The following is a 21747-nucleotide window of genomic DNA, read 5'->3' on the forward strand; positions in this document are numbered from 1 at the left end:
TATCAAAAATCATAATGTCCACAAAATCAACTTTTCTAAAATACTTTTTTGTTATCAATAACGAATACTAATTTTTGATGACTTCTGATCTGAGAGAAAGAGTATTTGACTTCTGTGCAAAAATCCAATAGTCTAGCCGTTCTCATCTTGTGAATGTTGACACTTTTCATGTCAAATGTCATAATCTCCTAAATGATCTTATGGTGGTTTCCTAAGCTACAAGAAAGCAGAGATAGTTACATAATTCATAGCATGCTTCATAGTAGTAGTAAAATTACAGTTATGAACTAGCAACAAAAATAAACTCATGGTTTGGGTCAATACAACCTGAGAAGTTTATTAAAGAGTTGCAGCAGCAGGAAAACCGAGACCTATGGCAATAGGCTCTCAGTCTTATTATATAAATTATTTATTATGTATTTATTTCATAATTTAATATATAATATATGTTATTTATATACTATACAGTTATTAAATAACTTAATATATAATAAAAATTGTATTTATTAAATAATATGTCATATATGTTATATAAAGTAAAACAGATAATAAAAGGTTTTTTTGTAAATATGAGTTAGCACAATGAAAGATTAGATTTTATAATAATGAGGGTTTTTCTGTAAATACAGTCATCATGTCCCATACCAATGCACACATTTACCTGAGAAGAACACATCTTTTCTGTCTCCTTCAGAATGGAATGACTCACAAAAGAACATATGACAATTACACCTTCCAGAAGCCACTCTTTATGGAAAGACAGCCAATCCTCCTCCCTGTCTCTGATAAAACTGAAGTCTGGAAAGCAAGAATCATAAATCCTTGCCTTCTGCATGAAAACTGCACTGGAGATCATGAGCTTATATAGGCAGAGGAAAAAAAATTGTTTACTGCCTACAGGTGCTCTGTTTTTTCCAGGAGATGGTGTATTATTTCTTTAAAGAACTAGGTATGTAGTAGTAGTGACCTCCTATATAACTTACAGACAGACTGTAATTTTAAATGGAGGCTGATCATAGTTAAAATGATATTCACTCTTTTCTTTCTTTACCTTTGCCTAAGGTGCTTTATCAAAAAAGAAAAAAAATGATGCCTCTATTTGCAATAATGGTCAATGTCTGTGAGGTAACCCCAGCTGAAATAATATCTGATAATAAGTAAACAAAACACTTGCCTGTGGCCAAGAAGAAAGAAGGCAATCAATTCCTATCTCACTGTTGTCTCCAACAAGATATTACTCTTGGCTTATATTTACCATTCTAAAATACCATGATTTTGTTGTTTTAAATAGAGACACATGACTATATTTTCTTACCTTTTTCCTTTTAAAGTGAGTTTGATTCTTTTGGATTAATTAACAAAACCACTATCTATTCACAAGCAAATATGACAGTACTGCACCAATTCTAATACCTTCACCTGTCACTGAAAGCAGCTGAACTTCAGCCTCCAACAATATCATCCATGTTGACAATGTTGAGCTGATAAGAGGCTGAAAATGTCTTATATTAAAAGCATGGTTACTACCTAACAGATGGCATTTACTTTCTATGAATAATATACTGCACAACACAAAGAGAGTCATTGTGGTTATCTGCAAAATTCACCCATATGATTTATTATCAGTCTACAAAAGGTACTAATAAGAACTCAAATTGTGCCTCAATGATTAATTGGAATTTTCCATAGGTTTCTTTTTTACTTTTTTTCTCTTTTATTCTGCAATGATTTTCACAGTTTAAAGCTCTATTCCAATGAGGCAAGGGTTCAGGAATTTCTGAAATTCCAGATGAAGATCTAGTTCACAGAGAGATTTCAAATTGTCCTTGTACTTTTCAATTAATATGGGCTATGCTGCAAATATTTTGTCTTAGGAAAAATTATACTACACTTAAAATTTTTTAGAACCATGGCACAAAAATGGCAAAAATTCTGTAAAATAGGATTTCAGCTTAAGGATGACAGAATGTACTATTTCTTAAAGTGTATGGGTTCATTAGGCAGACATTGTTAAATAGATACACACAGTTTTAGTAATCGGATAGTACTTCTGCATGCAATTGCCTCCAATAAATACTAACCATTGAGGATACATGTTATGATACATCAAAGAAATAAAATCTTATATTTAAAAAGTCCTAAGATGATATATCCAGGAAACTTGGGATACCATGAAAAGGTTTAACCTAAGAATCATAGGAATAGATGAACGTGAACAGTTCTTGACCAAGGACCAAAAATAATTTTGAAGGAAATCATAGAAGAATAATACGCCTTCTCTAACTAAACAGAGAATGGGGAGATGCCAGAAGCCAGGACCCTCGCCCTTACCCTCACCCCCTACCTTTCCCCACCTGCACAATGTCCTCTGAAGCTTGAAAACTGCAAGATCCTGCTTAGCAACTGCAGATAGACTCAAAGCAGAGTACCATATCTTCTTAACAATAGCAGGGAGACCATAACTCAAGCAGTGTACCATATCTTCTGAAGAACAGCAGGTAGATCAAAATTCAAGGCAGTGTACCGTATAGACCATGACATGTTTCAAGGCACAGGCCAAGAAGATTTTGTACTTTTCTACCACCTGGCCCCTCTTACCCCCTCCCCTTGTAAAACATGCTATAAAAAAGCATATCATGTTCAAAAAAAAAAGAAATTAAAAAAAAAGAAAGACTGTGTGCAAGGAGGAGGCTTTCAGATCAATACCAACTCAAGAGTCTCTAGACCCTGTATCTAACGAGTGTGACATATTCAGCTATAGAAATTATTCAGACTTAAGTCTGAGTCATTGTCCTTATACATGCTGACAAGAAAATCTTGGACAACCGTGACTAATATCTCAAAAGGAGTTTCCCATGGGTTTAATGTTGGATTTATTGTTAGATAGTCTATAGGTCTAGGAGGATAGCACTGTCAACCCAGATGGAAATTTTTCATTTAAACTTTTACTTAATAAAGATTTCATTAAAAATAAAAAAAGAAAACTTTCTGAAACTAAAGAAAGACATGCCTATAAACATGTAAGAAGCTTATTTATATTAAACCAATTAAACTGCACCAGAATAGAAACAGCTTCCACTGCATAGCAAACAAAACAGTAATTCTGCAGAACATAGAAAGGTTATTAAGAGAAGAGAGTTAAAGCAGAAAGGTAATACACAGTGGCAAACTTATCAAAATTATACTAAAATTTCCAAAATAGGTGCTTAAAGCTTTAAGGGACTGAACAGATATATTGCAACCTCTAAAAAAACACAGATGCCAAACTAGAGTACTATACACAACAAAACTCTCAATCTCCATAGATGGAGAAAACAAAATTTTTCAAGAATTATCCAAATTAAAACAGTATATGTCCACAAATCTAGTTCTACTGAAAATACTAGAAACAAAACTGCAACCCAAAAAAGGAATCTACACCAATGGAGACAGGAGACAGGCAATAAGCAATTCAACCCCATCAAAACAAAACATGTGAAGCTCAGAAAAAATGCACACCCACACCCAGAGAGAGAGAGAGAGAGAGAGAGAGAGAGAGAGAGAGAGAGAGAGAAACTATACAAAATAATTGAATTTAACAATCACTGGACATTACTATCTCTGAATATCATTGATTCAATTTCTCAGTAAAACATGCAAATATACGGATGCTAAAACAAGCTTAGGATTGTGCTACATAAAAGAAACACTCCTCAGGAATAAAAATAGACACTACTTCATATTAAAGTGCTGGAAAAATATTTTCCAGGCAAATGTATACTGGATAAAATATTTTCAAAGCAAATAGACTCCAGAAATAAGACCAGTTAGCTATTCTAATATTTAACAAAACACATTTTCATGCAAAATTATCCTACAGATACAGAGAAGAATATTTCATCCTTATTAAAAAAAATCTACCTAATTTTTCCCAATTCTGAACCTCTATGCCCCAAACACAAGGGTGCCCACATTTTTTCAAGATTCATTCCTAAATTAATCTGCACAATGAACCCCATTCATTAATAGTGGGAGACTTCAAGATTTAACCTCACCAATCAGCAGGTCTTTTACATGAAATCTAAACGAGGAAATAATGAAACTAAGTGCTTTTATCAATCAAAGGAGCCTAACCAATATCTACATAATATTTCACCAAAACAAGAAAGAATATACCTGTTCTCAGTACCACATAGAACCTTCATCAAAATAGTCCATGTTGTCAGTCACAAAGTAAGCCTCAACACATAAAAGAAAAATCAAATAGCTTGTATGTTATTTTACCACAATAGATTTAAGCTGGAATTCAAGAAAAGCAGAAAGACCTGAAGTCCAAAACACTCATGGAAATTGAACTACTATATACGCAATGGTCTTTGGTTAGGAAAAAATAAATGAATAAAAGGGATTTTAAAATTAAATGAGAATGAAGATACAACATTCACAAATTAATAGGACATAACGAAATGATATCAGTTCAAAGTGGGTCATTAAAAGCATTAAATGACTCATAAAGAATTTAGAAACTTTTCATGCCAGCAATTCAAAAGTACATCTGAAAGATCTAGGTTAAAAAGGAAGAAGAAAAAACACATACAAGAGGATCAGAAGGCAGTAAATACTCAAATTCCAAAATGAAATCAATCAGTTAGAGGGAAAGAAAGCAAAAAAAAAAAAAAGAATCATATAATTCTATATTTGCTTCTCTTAGTCAGTGTATAAGATAGAAATCATTTAACCAGATTAACTTTAAGCCAAAAAAAGCTAGCTTTCCAATTAGCTAAACGATAAGTGAATAGGATACTTAAAAATGGTCACGGAATAAATTCACAGGAACATTGTGTCTTCATTCAAAAGGCTACAGTCCCCAAAATTGGAAAATTATAATGAAATATCTGATTCTCTGGACAAATACCACTTTCCAAAGTTATATGAAGACCATGTAGCTTATATAAATGGCGTTTATAACCTCTGAGAAAATAGAAGCATGGCTTAAAAGGGTCAGATAGTTTTAGTGGAAAATTCTACCATACTGCCATAGAATTAATAATACAAATATTCCCCAAATGATTTCACAAAACAGACACAGAAAGAACGTTGCCAAACACATCCTATGAGGATAATGTCGCCCTGTAACCTAAACTACACAAAGAATCAACAAAGAAAGGTAATTTCAAAACAATTTCTCCTCTAAACATTGATGCTAAAGTTTAAAGTACTCACAAACTACTTATTAGTGAGTACATACCATCAGTGTTCTCTTGGGACTCAGTTGCCTCACTCAGGATGATATTTTCTAGTTCCATCCATTTGACTGCAAAACTTAGACGTCTCATTCTTAATAGCTGAGTAGCATTCGATCCTGTAAATGAATGACATTTCCTGTATCCATTCTTCTATTGTAAGACATCTTTGTCGATTCGAGGTTCTGGCTATATAAATAAGGCTGTAAATATAGTGGAACATGTTCCCCTGTGGCATAGTGGAACATCCTTTGGGTATATGCCCAAGAGTGCTATAGTTGGGTCTTCAAGTAGATCTATTTCCAGTTCTCTGGGGAACCACTAGATTGGTTTCCAGTGTGGTTGTACCAGCTTGCAACCCCACTAGCAATGAAAAATTGTTCCTCTTCTCAACATTCTCACCAACATATCCTGTGATTTCAGTTTTTTATCTTAGCCATTCTGATTGGTGTAAAGTGGAATCTCAGGGTCACTTTGATTTGCATTTGATTTAAAGACATGATTTAAAAAATTAGCAATGCTGTCTTATGAACTTCACCTAGAATTAGCTAATACCAAGCAGCGTATACTCAGAACTCAATACTTAGACAACATCAGTACTCTGTCAATGATAATTTGTTCATTTCATTTTCAACATCAAAACTTCAATGGAAGAGTCATCGAAATCTAAAAATCCAGTGACAAATTTTATAATGTGTTTTAAAATCCAAGTGACACTTTTTTTAATCACCAGGAATTATGGCATTTACAGTTAGAATTTCTTTTTTTTTTTGAGAAGAAAACACTACATGAGCAGCTATATACAAATAAAATATGCATAAATTAATAACCATTTTAAAAATGGTCACACTAAAATGAGGGATAAGACATCTCTTGCTATATTAAATATAGTACTTGAAATTTTAGCTTTAGCAATCAGAGATCAAAATGAGGTCACAATATTCAAATCAGAAAGGAAGAATTCCAGGTATCCCTTTTTGCAGATGATATATAAGTGACCCCAAAATTTTTAACAGAAACTTCCTACACATGATAAACAATTTCAGCAAAGTTACTGGATATAAAATTAATTCAAACAAATCAATGGCCTTCCTCTACATGAAGGACAAGCAGACTGAGAAACAATTTATTGAAGCAGCAACATTCCCAATTGCTATGAATACTATAAAATACCTTGGAGTAACTTTAGGCAAGCAATTGAAAGATGTATGAGAAGAGCTTCAAGACTCTGAAGAAAGAAAATGCTGAAGACCTCAGAAGATGGAAAAAAATATCCCATGCTCATGGATTGGTTGGGTTAACATAGTAAATGCACCCATCCTGCCAATAGCAATATCAGATTCAATGCAATCAACATTCATTCTAATCTTCACAGAGAATAAAAGGGTAGTGATTAATTTCTTATGAATAAGAAAAAGCCAGGATAGGAAAAATAATGTCCAATATAAAACAAAAAACCTTCTGAGGAAATCACTATTCCTGACTAGAACAATAGTGATAAAAACCATATAGTATTGGTTTAGGGACAGACAGGTAGATTAAAAATAAAGTAGAATTGAAGACCCAGAAATAAATCGACACACCTATGGCCACTTGGTCTTTGGCAAAGATGCAGTGGAAAAAATAAAGCATGTTCAAGGATACAAAGTGATGCATTGTTATCTTTTGTACACAGTTCCATTTCAAATGAAACAAGGACCTCCACATAAAATCAGATATGCTCAGTCTAATAGAAGAATTAATGGGTAAGATCCTCAAAGGAGGTTTTGGAGGAAGAGGAACAATCCTCCATTACTGGTGGGATTGCAAGAAGGTGCAACCACTTTGGAAACAGTCTGGCAATTCCTCAAGGAAATAGTTCTACTCGAAGACCAAGATATACCACGCCTGAGCTTATACTCCCAAATTGATCTACCGTATACAAAGACACTGTTCCACTGTGTTATTCACAGTCTCATTTATAAAAGCCAGAAGATGTTTACCCTGCTTGTATCACATGTGCCCTGCCTTTTCTTTCTATATTGCTTTCAAGCACCTTTTATGTCAACGGCTATTTATTCTTTTCTGGTTATCTGCAGTAATACCAATATATATATATATGGGTAGAAACAAGGAAAGGACATATTGAGTATGGTAAACCAGACCCAGAAACACAAACACTGTACGTTATCCCTCATAGACAGCCCCCCACTTCAAATATCTTGATGTGATTAAATACCCATTTCTCCTTAACTCAGTAGCTATGGTGTCTTTCTGAGGATACTTTTCATTTTCTTGATACAAATGCATATGTTTCAAATAGCTACTCCATTACTAGGTCCAATGAGGACACTGATGTCTCTTTTTATATGTGCTATGGTACTTAGGGTCACTCTTACTAATGAGCTTCAATGTGGCTTCACAACCAAGAAGTGCCTGAACAGTATTAAATCCATGTTTTTGAATAATCATGATGCTCTTCAGCACTGACTTCTTTACTTTCAGCCCTAGACACTGTAGCATCAGAGAGAACTGCCACAGTAACAGTAGACTTTTTTGGCTTAGTCACTATAATGGGAATATGCTGAGCCAAAGTCTCTCATTGTTATACTATTTTATTAAGGAGAGATAGGAGCTCTACTTACAGGACCAGAGGGGAAAAACACTGGGAAAATATCAATAGTTTCCCACTGCAACAATTAGATATTAGTTTTAATGGTTATTAGCATCCATGATGAGTAAATTGTTAATGCCTGAGGTTATTCTGTAATTAGTATACCCTGGCCCAAACTTTCTATTTTATTTTAATTTCTGTAACTGCTCCATCCTGATAAGTATAAAACTAAATGTGTTCATGGCACTTTTCTTTGCAGAAAGTAAACAGATTTTATACAATATTTTATTTTTATATATTTTTGTCTATCTTTAGTAACCATATTTACCACCTGACTGCAAAGTGCTGATGGAATTGTCTTTAGTTTCCCACTAAAATTGAGATAGTTACTTTCCATATCAAGTCAATAAATGCATACAGAAATATTTTTGGAATCTTTACTAGGTTTCATTATGAATTTTATTTGTGGAAAAAAATAGACACATGGTACTGTGTGTATTTATTTTAATTGTAATTTTCATTTTTTCTCTATTAATGATTTGCACTTTCCTTTTAAACTCCCTTTTACAAATATATCATTCATTGCATTTTTGTTATCCACCTTAATCAAACAGACATACAAAAAACGCAAAAGCTATTAAAGCTAGCAAAATTTAGTCCTCTGAAAGTTTTGTGTACTTTTGTTTTAAAAATGTACACTTGATCCTAATACAGTATACACTAATTTTTTAATTTATGGGTATTCATGTTTCATTTTCCTGTATCTTTAACATTTGTTACCTGGGAAGAAAAGAAGTAAACAATAGGTGCCCTGGAATTGAAGTTACATGTAGACATGTTCTAACAAGTGGTTTCAGAAATGAAACCTAGGTTCTATACTAGAGAAATTGTTCCTAACTACACAGCCATTTCTTTAGACACTATTTTTGTTGATTTTATTTTTTTATTATTGAAAATGTATTTTAATTGCATTTCTAACTTCTTCTTTATTATTTTATTTATTTATCTTTTAAATGTTGTCCTCCTACCCAGTCTCCCCAATTTCAACCACACACCCCTCCCATACACTTTGCATCAAAGAGGGTTTTATCCCAGGCTGCCACACACCCTTGCCTCACCCCTATAATATATCCCTTTCTTGGGACATCAAACCTCCCGAGAAACAAGTGCCTTATCTCCCACTGATGTAGTATAAAGCAATTGTCTTAGTTTGTGTTGTTATATCCCCCTTTTTATTTTTGATTTTTTTATTTTGGATACTTGCTCTCCATCCTTTACTTAGTTTGGCTAAAGTTTTATCTATCTTGTTGATTTCCTCAAAGAATCAGCTCCTAGTTTTTTGTTTTGTTTTTAACTTTTTGTATAGTTCTCTTTGTTTCCAATTTGTTGTTTGCTGCCTGAGTTTGATTATTTCCTGGTGTCTACTCCTCTTGGAAACATTTTTTTTTTATTATTCTAGAAGGTTCAGTGGTGGTATTAATCTGATAGTGTAGGATCTCTTTTTTCTTTATGAAGAAACACACAGTTCTGACTTTTCCTCTTAGCACTGCTGTTATTGTGTCCCATATGTTTTGGTATGCTGTGCCACCACACATGCTAGAGAGTCTTTAATTTCTTTCTTTCTTTTGTTCCTGAACCAACTTATCATTGAGGAGAGTTGTTCAGCTTCCATGAGTATGTAGACTTTCTGTTGGCTTTGTTGTTATTGAAGAACAGTGTGATGATCTGATAGAATGATGGAATTAATTTAATCTCCTAGAGGGATGTTTTTGTCTGATACTATGCTCAATTTTCATGAAGGTACCGTGAAGTGCTGAGAAGCAGGTACATTCTTTTGTTTTAGGGAGAAATGTTCTGTAGAAATCTGTTAAATTCATTTTGTGGGGCAGTGAGCTATGAGAAAAGGCCAGATACCTGGTAGAAGAGCTTTGGAACCCCAGCACCCTGATTTGGATAAAACCACTTTGACGTAAGGTAATTCGAGCTCTTCCTAGGGCTCTGGCTCTCTCAGCTTCAGTCCTCCACAGTCCCTCCCACAGAGTGGTCCATGGTCATTGGTCACATAGGAGTAGCACCATCATGCAGATGAGGCATTCCCAAGCTCTCAGACTAAGCCAAAAGGGGTTACCTGCTGCTAGATCTTGACCCACCCCAAAACTGTGTGTGTGTGTGTATATATATATATATATATATATATATATATATATATATATGCGCCAAACTAAGAAGTAAAGATGTGTGAGATTCTTCCTGTTGTCTGAGAGCTTCTTTCGCTGTCCTTCCTCCTTTTCTGGTCAGCTGGTGCCTCACTGGTGCACTTCAAATAGCTGTAACATTTTTCAAAGAGCTGTAACACATTTCACCTCTCTTCTGGAAGGGATTCATGTGTATACTCTTCAAGGGCTTCTGCCTGTTTGCCTGTGTTCTGTTATATTTTTTTCAGGGACTATATATCCTCTTTAAGGTATTTTAACATCTTTATGCAATGAAAATTTTAATTCAGAATCTTTCTTTTTGATTATAGCAGAGTATTCAAGCCTTCCTCTGGTGATAAAACCAAATTTGTTGCCAAGTGGCTTTAATTTTTGTTGCTTAAGTTCTTGTGCTTCCCTCTCATCATCTGGTTAGCTCTGATAGTAACTGTTCCTAGCAGGAACATTGTTTAAATCTTAACTTATGAAAATGTTTTCAATGAATTGGAGCCAACTTTATGACAGGAAATTGAGAACACATGATCTCTGTTATAAAAATTTGAGGAAAATGGACAGATCTAGAAATAATCCTGGGTAATGAATAAATCAATGTCTTACAAACACACAATGATCCCATGCTTAATGCCAATTGTGGAGTGTGTGTTTGAGTGTGTGTGTAAGGGTTTGTGTGTGTGTGTGTGTGTGTGTGTGTGTGTGTAGACAGATGTAAGGCTAAATGGTGTGCTACTGAACTTATGAAAGTGGAAGGAAACTAAAAAGAAAGAGGGATGAGGAAAATAAAAATGAAACTGAATATGAGAATATATGTTGTGCTTCCCAAACATGTCACAGTGAACCTATTTATGTATATAATTGATAAACTATTGTAGATAAGCTGACCATAAGTCAGTTTGGTCAAGATTGTCTCTTTTAACTTGTAGATTTAACTAACTGTGCTTTTTTTTCCCTACACCGAGAAATATCATTGCTGATATGATGAATTATGCCTGCACCATATCCTTTAGGGACTTGATATTCTTAATGACTTATCACACCTTGAAAAGTTTGCCTCTGAGAGAGAAATTCAAGGTAAACCCCAATTCAGAAGCACATTGACTTTATAAGCTTTGGTTAGGTACATGGATAGTATGTACAGACTAAACTAACCCTATTTGTAATTACATGTTTTAATATTGAAACCATGGTTTCTTGGAAATGAGAAGGTAAAAGCAGAACATAAATTCTAAATGATTTTATTTCTCTTTAAGTCTTTTTACAATCTTTCATTTCTCTTCTGGCATCTAAATATAGGATGGCAATTATTCAATTGCACAACTTGAACATGTTTAATGTATCAGCATGTACCTTTTAACATCATTATGCATATATCAAACAGTACAATTTAAATGATAAGAAGAAACACATGGATTGTTGTTCATGTCCATCAATATCTAAGACACATTCGTCTTCTATGTTTAATGTGGATTAAACCAACAATCATGGTTCATAAATATAAATGTTTACATATCAAGACATCACTATGAAGTCTTAAATTGAATCAAATCTTTTCTTATTTTTGGACAATCAAACTTTAGCTTTGGTTGTTAAATCTTCACCATTTAGATGTATGTTTCTTGTGGTGAGCTCATAGTACTGAAAGAAATTTAATTTCTTTTTTATATTTCTGACATTTTATTTTATAACTGAAATTTTATTGTGCCATTACTGCTTGCACACTTTTTTAACATTGTCTTTTTTCTTAAATCTTCAGTTTCAGGTGATACAGAATAAAACATCCATCACACATCATAATGAAAAAGAAAATGCAACACACATGCACACTTCAATTCTGCTGTGGAAAGTTATCCCAGTAAACCAGCCCTGCTAGCATTCTCTCAATTAATGACAAATAAAACTTGGAAAGCTGGATATTTTCCTACTCAGGATAAATTTGGAAATACTTTTTGTAAGTCTGCAAAAGCTTCTGTACTGGCTTTCAGTTTTGGTAAACTGAACAGAGGGCACTTTAATGAAGAACAAATTGTCACCTGTACTATACCTATGAAAAGAATGATCAAGTCAACAATCAGAAGGGAAATCATTTTGACAACTGTTAGAATGGATATTTGTATATTGATTAATACCAAGGCTACATATGACAGTCAAACCATCCCACATAAAAGTGTATGTTTATAAGCATGTCTGTCTGTATGTATATATGTATGTATGTATGTATGTATGTATGTATGTATGTGCCATACATACATATGTGTTTGTGACTACCAGAGGTACTTCTTCTCAGTTGCATCTAATTTTTCCATGAGTCAGAGTCTCTCTTTTTACACAGAGCTAACCAATTATACTAGGGGGAACTCTGAGACATGCATGCAAAAATTTCTCCACCTCTGGGTTTGCAAAAATATACCACTACAATTGACTTTAAATATTATTTAATTTACATGTAGGTAGTTTCTAGTTGAGGTTAATGAGAGTATCCAGTTTACCTTAAAATGGAGTTACTCACAGTAATGTTCCACCTGACCTGTGTGCTGGGTATCAAAGTCTGGTCTTTTAGAAGAAGAGAAAGAAGTGAAAACTCTACAGACATATTTTATTCACAGGCTTTGTTTTTTAAGATGGTTTTTGCATCATCAACCTCAGGTCCTCATTCTTGACAGATAAGCTCTTCACAACTAAACTACTATACCAGACCTAGTTAAGAGCTTTAACTTCGAATGTAAAATATGAAGGGAATATTAGGGTTTAGATAATGCTCAAAACAAAAATTTCTTCAAAACCACTCAGGCTTAGGCATAGTAGGGATTGGAATGCATATAATTATTAATAAATTTAAGTTTTCTAGAGATAGTACTCATTAAAAAATCACTCCTGTGTTTCTAAGTCCTCTGGACAGGCCAAGCTATCCTGAGCAGCCTGCTACCGAGGAGGGATGTCAATTCTCTAGCCACCTCTCTGACCACCTTCATCACAGTTGATGAGCCTGAACCATACCATGCTTGCAAGCTTCCCTTCACCTCACCCACCTTTTTTGCTTGTTAAATCCTCTGAAGTAAGGTGAACAACCATGAGAAGTCCCAACACTGCAGGAATGGTTGAAAATATGGAATCCCACCAACATAATTCACCATGTATACAAACTTAAAGAAAAAAATGACAAGATCACTTCATCAGATGAAAAAAAATCTTTTGACAGTCCAACAACACTCTATCTTAAAAAATATAAGAGATGTCATAGATACAACACACATATCTAAACATAATTAAAGTGATATACAGCAAGCACATATCAAAATCAAGCTAAATGGAGAGAATCTTAAAGGAATCCCTCCAAAATCAGGGAGAAGACAATGCTGCCAGCTCTCTCCTTATCTATTCAATATAGTACCTAAAGTACTAGTCAGAGCAATAAAACAACTAAAGAGCTCAACAGGACATAAATTTGAAATTAAGAAGTGGAAATATCACTATTTACACATAATATGATAGTATATATAAGCAACTCACAGAAATCTACTAGAGAATTCATAGTGATGATATACAGCTCCAGTAAAGGTGATGATACAAAATTAAGTGAAATAAATCAGTGGTATTCCATATATATACTATAACCAAGCAAGGTAAAAATCTGAATTACAAGAACTTCAAATTCCAGAAGAAGGAAATTGAAAAAGGTATCAGTAGATGGCTTGGCAGGATTAGCATAGTAAAAATGGCCATCATACCAATTGCAATCTACAGATTTGTAGCAATCTCCATCAAAATTACAAAATAATTTTTATAGCAATGCTGATCTTCATATGCAAAAAGAAAAAATTTCACAATACCCAAAATATTCCTGAACAATAAATTAGCTTTGAGATTCATCACCATCCCTGAATTCAAGCTGTACCACAGTGAAATATAAATAAAATCTGTTTGATATACATACAGAAACAGACACGTTGATTAATGGAATCACATAAAGATCCAGAAATAAACCCACAGATCTATTTATGGACATTTGATTTTTGATAAGGTTGCCAAAACCATATGATGGAAAATAGAAAGCACCTTCAACAAATGGACCTGTTCTAACTGGATATCTACATGTAGAAGACTGCAAATAGGTCCATATTTTTCACACTGCACCAAACTAAAGTCCAAAAAGTCTTAAAGTATATCTGGAACTATGAGACTTACCCTGATTGGTTGTTGCTATAGAATAGCTAGAGAGTAACTCTAGGGTACAACCCAGAACATGAGTGCAGCTTGGGTCCAGCTACAGGTCAATTTCTCAGGCTCATTTTCTTTTAAAATGGAGATGGATCCCAAGATGGAGTATGTTCGATCTTTCAATACAAGTGTACATGGGTAAAAGATGGACAATTTGAAGGAAAATCTAACCAATGATTTGACTAGCTTGATGCCCTCAAAGCAAGAAAGATGAAGACACCGGAATCAATTAACATTATTCTGCTATACTTATGGACAGGAACTTACCAATACTGTCAAAAGAGAGCCTTTATCTAGAAACTGATGGAAACTGATTCAGAAAACCACAGAAAAAAATTAAGCAAAGCTTGGGAACTCCTGTGGACGAGAAGGAGGAAAGACTGGAGGAGGAGCCAGAGTGATCAATGTCACTACAAGAAATCCCACTGAATCAAATAACCTGGGCCCATATGTGCTCATAAAGACTGAACTACCAACCACAGAGCATGCATGGCATGGACCTATGCCCTCTGGGCTCATGCAGCTGTTGTGCATCTAGCTCTGCATGTGGGACTCTTAGAAGGGACATTTGCTGTTTTTTTTTTTTATCTACTACATTGTGTTCCTTTGAATTTCTTTCCTCTAACTGTACTTTCTTTTCTAACTTCAATAAAGAATATGTGCCTAGTCTCACTAGAACTTTGTGTATAAAGGCTGATTAATATTAATGAAGTTCTCTCTTGTTTTATGTACAAGAAGAGGAAGACTGGTTGAGCAGAGAGTGAAGGGGAAAAGGAGAGATTGGAAGGAGAGAATAGGTGGAAAGTAACAATTTGGATGTTAATTTCATAAATAACTTACTCAATAAAAAATCTGCCTAGCTATAAGTATTTTAATAGTTTTAATTTTTGAGATAATTTTGCCTCATAATTTCACTGATTCTGCATTTCTCCATTCTATCTAATTTTCGTTTATTGTTCTGATATTTAAGGGGCCATTTACTTTTTATTTTTCTCTTTTTTGGGGGGATTGATATTTTCTTTATTTAGATTTCAAATATAATCCCCTTGCCTGGTTTGCCCAATACTGGAGACCCTGTATCCTCTCCCCCTCCTCCTGCTTTTATGATGTTGCCCCCCACTCGCCCAACCACTCCCACCTTCCTGCTCTCCTATTCTCCTACACAGGGGCACCAGAGACAATTACATCTTACTGGGCACTGGTTTTCTTTTATCATCATATACAAAATAAAGTAGAAATTCTCTATCCTGCAGAGGGATGAAAATTTCTTGATAACAATGACAAATCAAGGAAATTCCTACTCTCATGTCTAGCTTGATATCAATGAGTAAATTAGTGTTACTTTCAGGAATATTGAGAGGTATTACTAACTGGAGTATGGGCAATAGAAAGATAATTAAAGAGCCAAGTTCAGTTAAGTCTGCTTCTAAATACGTGGATGAAATGTACCCCCATTCCTCCAGCAACTAAACTGTTTAGAATCTATGGGAAGGCATAAGACATCCTAAACCTCTTTCCACTTTCCATACATGTGAAGAGGTTAATTGGCTCAGTCTTGGTCAGACCTTTGGATGGTGGTCACAGCTGCATATAGTTCCAGCCTGAGGAACAGATTGTGGAGATTAGAATCAAAACCAATTAGTGTGAGTTCACAAAGATTTCTGTGCCTCAAACACTTAATCAGTCTAGCATTCCTCCAAACTGTGTATTTGTAAATAGCATCTGCCTTCTTCATCTTGTGAAACCACACACCTATTCATTTCCTAGCATATTGTCTTTAAAGGATTGTGATATAAACTGGTTTTTACTGTACATAGCCTTTGGAGGCCTCTTTCACTTTAAAAATGACTTTTAGGAAAAAAGAAAGTTGTTATGTTAATCAACATCTTGTTCCTTTTAATACAATTAGTGTTTTAACCATCGATGTAACCCAGATGTTTATACTTCATGAATAGAGAGAGTTCTGGTCTGTTTCTACTTTAGGCAAAATGACTAAAACTGCCATAAACACTCACACATACTTTCCTGTGATAACAATATTTTGTTGCTTTCAGGGGGAAAAGATTTTCTAGGTTACACTAGAAGAATATGCTCAACTCCATACAGAACTGATATCTTTGATGAACATTGCTGTAAATCACTGATTTGTGTTAAGAATGAACTAGGGTCTCTTTAAGCCATGAGACATATGCCTTTCTATTTATACCAGATGTGATGTTAAGGTTGTAGATTTTTATAAGTTTATGTGTATGTATGTACAGATGTGTGTACATATTTGGTTTCTACCCCTATCTTCTCTCTCTCTCTCTCTCTCTCTCTCTCTCTCTCTCTCTCTCTCCTCTCTCTCCCTCTCTCTCTCTCTCCCCCGTGTGTGAATATGAAACAGACTACCACTTTCTGAGTTGTTTGTCAAAGAGTTTTAATAGACATCTAAAACATTACTACAGATTGATATTTCTTGTAGTTATACTCATGAACTTGACGATAAGACAATCACAAGAATGTCATAAACAAATTACAAATTTCGAACACAGAATATGACCACACAAGCAGTCAAAGAATTGGAAACATCATCCCTCTATCCAGCTTGAAAAGTATTTCAAGGAATAAGTAATCACCAATCATATAAAAGTTTAAATCCTGTGACCTCCAGTAATATCTGTAAGTGACCTGCCAAGACATTCCCAATATTTTATATGATTTCTCAGAATTCACAGCTACTAGGTTTGTCAGAATTTGGGGTTAATTACTATGCCTATTATTTTCATTGGTCATTTGGGCACTGATACATTTTAGTTCATGATTTTTCTCTGAATGCAACCAATCTTTTGAAAAAAAATACCTTATTTAATCCTTTTATGCTTCATTCTTATACCTATGAGGCTATGAGAATAGAATGTCCTCTCCTTCATAGAATATACATCTCATTCACAGCTAATGATGAAAGAAGAGAGAACTCAGCCACTACTTCTGGAGTAGCTTTCATCTCTGTTTGGTATGTACAGTGGATCATACTTTGTGTTCTTCATGTCCCCAATGCTGGTGTGATTTATTTAAAAACAGCTTCCCATTTTTCTATAATGTTCAAGATTTTTATATATCAATGAATCGTTGAACACGACTTTTACTAGGCCATGCACTATTCAATGTTGGTTTTTTCTTTCTGCATTTTATTTTATGGTTTGAGTGAGTGTTTTCTCTATCCTTGATATCTAAGCTGATTACCAATATGCAGTTAGTAGCGATATAATTTCAATTTTCAATGCATTCAAAAAAAGCTTTTCTGCTATCCTTGACAATAAATACATTCACCCATATTTTCCTGTTTTATAAGAAAAAATTACTAAATTTCTGTGAAGAATGACATTATGTTTTTTGGAAAGGTTTATTACATTAGTGAGATTAATTGCAAAATATGTGATATTAAGAATCATAATGATAAAAATAATGAAAGTGCAGATGGTATTTAATAACCTTTGTCAAGAGTTTGGACTTTTTCAAAACCTGCTCAACTATTTCTTTCTGAAGCCATCATTTAAAAGTTTATTTGAAAGGCTACATAAATAGTTCAGCAGTTAAGAGTACCTACTGCTTTGCAGAGTACAGGACTGTAATTTATGATACCTACATGGTGGCTCACAAGCATTTGTAACTAAAGTTCTAGGAGTTCTGAAACTTTTTTCTTGCCTCTGTATACAGTAGGCATTCACTGGGTATACAAATAATATGCATGTAATCACATATATGCATAAAATTTGTAATTGTTTAAATATGTTAACTTGAAAATATTTGTGATTGAAATAAAATTAATGGCTGATTTCCTTTTTAAGTAATGTTTCCAACTCCTTTTATGTGACATTGCCTTTTTTGTTTGTTTGTTTGTTTGTTTTCCTGTTTGTTTGTTTTGTTTTGTTTTTGTTGTTTTTTTGAGACAGGGTTTCTCTGTGTAGCCCTGGCTGTACTGGAACTCACTCGGTAGACCAGAATGTCCTCAAACTCAGAATCTGCCTGCCTTTGATCCCAAGTGCTGGGATTAAAGATGTCCACCACCACTGCCAGGTGGCATTGTTTTAAATATTTCATGAAGATTATGTATTTATTGTCCTTAATATATTAGGGCATTATTCATGTCATGTAAATTTTAATTTAAATATGCTAGAGAGTAAAAGAACTATAACAAATGGATTAAGTGATTTTATACTGTAGCTAGAGTTGATTAACTTGCTCTAATATCCTTTGTGGATACACAAATTTCTTACTACCATTTCAATTCTGGGAATTCTCAAATGAAACACACACACACACACATACTCACAGCTCTGTATTTTAACATGCCTTATAAAGCAAAATGGTTGGGCAACTCCCAAACTTTCATGTTGCTAATGCTTCCCCTCTGATACTTCTGAATTATTATTTAATAAAATCTATATTCTATCTTTGCTACCCCAGATCAATTGAGGGGCTTGGTCCAGGGGCCACTCTTCCCTAGCACTTGCATGATAGAGAGTAAAAGAAGTTTTACTCTCTCTTCTGCAGTATTCAAGTCTGGTCCTTCTTCTTCCCCAGCATGGTAGTACTAAATTTTCCTTCTTATCTGGGTTCCCTTGCCTGCTAAAATTAAAGTACTATCTCTTTCTCCCTACCCAGCCATTGGCTTCTGGCAAATATATTTACCACTTAGAGGCAGGAACACTCAGCATCTCACCTGGAGGATTCTCATGCAATTTGAGAAACCATAATGCAACCATTAAACCAAATCCACAACATTACACCCTTTTCTTTAAAGTTAAAAAAAAACAAAAATAAAAATAAAAAAACAAAACAAAAAACGAAACAAAAAAAACTTCCTTTATATTTTTAAAAAAATAACCATGCATCTCTCTCTCTCTCTCTCTCTCTCTCTCTCTCTCTCTCTCTCTCTCAGTGTGTGTGTGTGTGTGTGTGTGTGTGTGTGTGTGTGTGCTTACTAAATGGTACATGTTGTTTTTTGCACACTATATCTGTAGAGGTCAGTGAATACTCCTCATCTTCCTCCTTATTTGATATAAGGGTTGTTCACTTCTGAGTGTGTCCAGCTCAGTAGCCCATTAACCTTTGGGGATTATTCAGCCTCCACCTCTCTTATCACAGTAGGATTTCTGGGGTTACAAGTCCATGCTCTCCTATCTGATTTTAAATGAACTCTGTGGTTTTGAACTCAGGCCCAGTTCCTCTGATTTCATGGCAGATGCTAGGTCTACAAAGTAGTCCCCTACCACTCATTCATTGTTTTAAAAAAATCCCCCTCCTACATTTTTTCAGGACTTAGAAGAAAATCCAAGTTAATTGGATATTTAGCAAATCTTTGATCTCATAGTATTTTTTAATTGGAAAAATTTAGAAGGCTTACTTCAATAGTTTACACAGGGTGGAATATTTCTGCAGGCCTTATTGGCTCTTTAAATTATTACTGGTCAGTTTTTTGGTGCTTACTTCTCACTGGGTATTAAAATTGAGCTCTGATGGTTCTTTTATTTCCAAGCTTTGCTAATCTTATCATTATCACATTTTTATCCCTGTCAGAATCTCAGTACCAGGGCTTTATCATGACAACTGCAGACTTCATTGCCAGGCCTCACTGTTCTTCTTAGAGAATCTGCAAATTTTTGCTCTTTTTATCTTTCTTTATTTATTTTAATTACACTAGACATTTGTTGCCACCTACAGGAAGCCTGTGTCCAAGAGTTTCCAAATTTTTTTTTCCTTTCATGTCTAGAACAATTAATGTAACAAACACTTTCATTTATTTCTGAATACCTAAAAACCATTATAGTTCTTAAAATATGCAGACCATAAGTACTCAATGAAAAAATGAATATATAGTTCAAGTTTAAGATGCTGTGTATCTTGCTCTTCAGGGAGCATTATGATTGTTTTGCATTGCATAATATTCATAGGTTATATTTCTCCTACAGACTGGCCATTGATTTCCATTTGAATTTGCATTCTAAAACAATGATCAAGATTATGCTTGTAAAACCAACAATCAAGCAAACAAGCAAACAAATGAAATGACTGGTTTATACAAGTAATTGAAAGATTAAAAAGTACACTTATATAATCATAAAAAATCTCATTGAAATCAATATATTTTTCACTATGAGGATAGTGTAAACATCTATATTAATTAATATTTCCCTGTTCTGCATTAACCTTATTTAACACTGTAATCATATCACTTACAGAAATGGTTATTGACTTCTTAAGACAGACAGGTGTCCAAATATGTAGACATATTTAAGACAAGTGTCTTAAATATGTAGTGTTTAATACTAGAATGGCTCTTTTACTGCACAAATGTAGCATAAGCTGGGGAGTCAGATCAATTGGCAAACTGCTTATTATGTATGCTATTAGGAGGATCTGAATTCTAACTCTGGAAGGAGGATATAGAAGAACTTTCTATAACAGCGATTCCTTGTGGTCCTAGTTCTGCCCAACAGGAGGGAAATGCATATTTTGAATCAAGATAGTAAGAGAAAATGTCAAAAAATTCAAGATAGGTGCCTGTTGAGATTAACCTCTGGCCTACACAAACACAGAGGAGGGAGGAGGCACACACAAAGTGGGAAGGAGGAAGAAGAAAGTCTACAAAGAAATAGTAGTATTTTGGAATTTATATGTGATTTTGTTCCTGAATATAAAGTTCAGGGAAGATTTATATCTTATGATTTTACTGCTGTGAACAGACACTGACCAAGGCAAGTCTTGTGAAGTACACCATTTAATTGTGCTGGCTTACAGGTTCAGAGGTTCAGTCAATCATCATCAAGGTGGGAGCACAGTAACATCTACGCAGGCATAATGCAGGCAGAGCTGAGAGTTCTATATCTTCATTTGATAGCTGCTAGAGGAATACTGACTATCAGGCAGCTAGGGTGAGTGTCTTAAGCCCACACACTCAGTGACACACCTACCTTAATAGGGCCACCCCTCCTAATAGTGCCATTCCCTCAGTCAAGCATATTCAATACTTAACAAATGAATAGTCAATTTTTATAGAAGTTCATATCCTGTTTTCTGAACTCATATGATAGGTGAATTAAAACTACTAGCAAAATACAATGTTCAACTACATTAAAGATTGGTAAACTAGGCCTGTTGGCACAAACTCTTTATCCCAACACTTGGAAAGCAGAGACAACACATCTTTCTAAGTCTGAGGCCAGCTTGTCTAAACAATGAGTTCCAGATTACCCAGGACTACATAGCAAAATCTTGTGTCACACTAATCAAAAGAAAATAAATAAACAAAAAGTGTTAGAGGGGCTCAGTGGTTAACTGCACTTGCTGATCTTCAGGAGGACTAGAGTTTGGTTGTAATGCCAATGTTAAGTGGCTTACAACCATTTATATTCAAACTATAGGAATTTAATGTTATTGACCAGCACATGACAGCATTTAATAGGACTGAATACACATGATGCCAAGTATCAGGAACAGCTCCATCAAGAATACTAGTACGTAT

The 21747-nt window shown here is 34.4% G+C and overlaps 1 protein-coding gene across 1 annotated transcript in view; it reads right to left on the reverse strand.

Annotated features, from left to right (window-relative positions):
- The window catches only part of LOC114636485 (zinc finger protein 160-like), a 97197-nt gene that overhangs the window by 66214 nt on the left and 9236 nt on the right, over positions 1-21747 (reverse strand).

The sequence above is a fragment of the Grammomys surdaster genome, unplaced genomic scaffold (genome assembly GCF_004785775.1).
Source record: "Grammomys surdaster isolate TR1022 unplaced genomic scaffold, NIH_TR_1.0 124271, whole genome shotgun sequence".
NCBI classification, from domain to species: Eukaryota; Metazoa; Chordata; class Mammalia; order Rodentia; family Muridae; genus Grammomys; species Grammomys surdaster.